This window comes from Sinocyclocheilus grahami, unplaced genomic scaffold (genome assembly GCF_001515645.1).
Source record: "Sinocyclocheilus grahami isolate Dianchi unplaced genomic scaffold, SAMN03320097.WGS_v1.1 scaffold456.1, whole genome shotgun sequence".
NCBI lineage: Eukaryota > Metazoa > Chordata > Actinopteri > Cypriniformes > Cyprinidae > Sinocyclocheilus > Sinocyclocheilus grahami.
Window position 1 is genome coordinate 1,582,776 of NW_015505635.1, and position 1,811 is coordinate 1,584,586.

The window sequence follows — 1,811 nt, forward strand, 5'->3', positions numbered from 1 at the left end:
TCTCTCTCTCTCTCTCTCTCTCTCACACGCGCGCACGCGCACACACACACACACACACAATGCTCAAAACTCTGCATTTGCACAGTCAATAGCAAATACTTAAACTAATAACAAAACAAAGTAGCTGATTTAGAAGCGCCAGATTGTCATAGCAAAGTCAGAATGACCTCCTCTCCTAGGTTCACGAAACGGTCGTCCATAAAATGCATTGCTGTTCTGTTGTAAGTAATCTTAAAGATTCCTAAATGCATCTACTTTCGGAAGGCCAAATAAAGTGCTTTTGCTTTCGCCTAGAAACACACAGCGTCTCCCTGACATGCTGCTTCAACACTAACTGTGGTTACTGAAACCACGCCTTCTTTCTTTGCGTGCACATTTGGGCGGCATTATGCAAATATTTCCACATAGTGAGGTAGATATGTGGGGGCGTGTTAGAACGAGCCGTTTTAGGGGGGCGTGGCAGAGTCTTAACTTTGATAAAGAATATCTCTTTGGTTTTGAGACTTTAGTCTTTGCAACTTCAGGGATCTTATCTATGCACAATCAGCTTGTAACACTCCAAAGAGAAAGGAAAATTTGAAATCGCATCATATGACCCCTTTAAACAATTGCATTTGCAATACAATTTTATTTTAATTATATTTATTAAACCATATTTTTGTAATTAAAATATTTCTTGCAAGAAAGTCCTAAACTAAGTCCTAAAATGTATTGCAAAAAGTCCTAAAATGTATCACAAAAATGTTGTTAAATTTATTGCAAAAAAAGTCCACTTATTTGGCAAAAAGTCCTAAAATATATTGCAAAAAATTCCTAAAATGTATTGCAAAAGTTCTAAAATGTATCGCAAAAATGTCCCAAAATATATCGCAAGAATGTCCTATAATGTATCATAAAGTCCTAAAATGTATCGCAAAAAGTCCTACATTTTATAGCAAAAAAGTCATAAAAGTATTGCAAAAGTCCTAAAATGTATCACAAAAATGTTACATTTATTACAAAAAAGTCCACTTATTTTGCAAAAAAATTCCTAAAATGTATTGCAAAAGTTCTAAAATGTATCGCAAAAATGTCCCAAAATATATCGCAAGAATGTCCTAAAATGTATCATAAAGTCCTAAAATGTATCGCAAAAAATCCTGCATTTTATAGCAAAAAAGTCATAAAAGTATTGCAAAAATCCTAAAATGTATCACAAAAATGTGCCAAAATGTATCGCAAAAATGCATCACAGAAAGGTTCTAAAATGTATCGCAAAAAATTCCAAAATGTTATTGCAAAAAAAGTCCTATAATGTATCGCCAAAATGTCCTGAAAAGTATTGCAAAAAATTAATCCCAAAAATCTCCTAAACTCTGAAAAGAAGTCCTAAAATGTCTTGCAAGAAAGTTTCAGGAGCTCTCTGGCAAAGTACATACTTTTCGAGAGTAGTAAAACTATGAATTGTAACAGCCAAAGAAAGCACCATCCTTATATTTGTAGGATATCAGACCGAATCAGACAATCTAAGATTTGGTCAAAACATGGTTGAGGCACGAGGAGTCAAAACATTCCACAAGAGGCCCAAGACAACAGGATGTCATAAATCAGACCCTAGCCAGTCTGAAGCAAGCCTAAACCACTCTTTCACAGAACAGTTTTCAACATTAACACAAAAGAACACTTATTGACAATTCCAAGGAGATTGTCAATTTTGGGACAAGTTATCAAGAATAATGGTCAAAAGAGATGCACAGCGACAGCCAAAGAAAGCACCATCCTTATATTTGTAGGATATCAGACAATCTAAGATTTGGTCAAAACATGGTTGA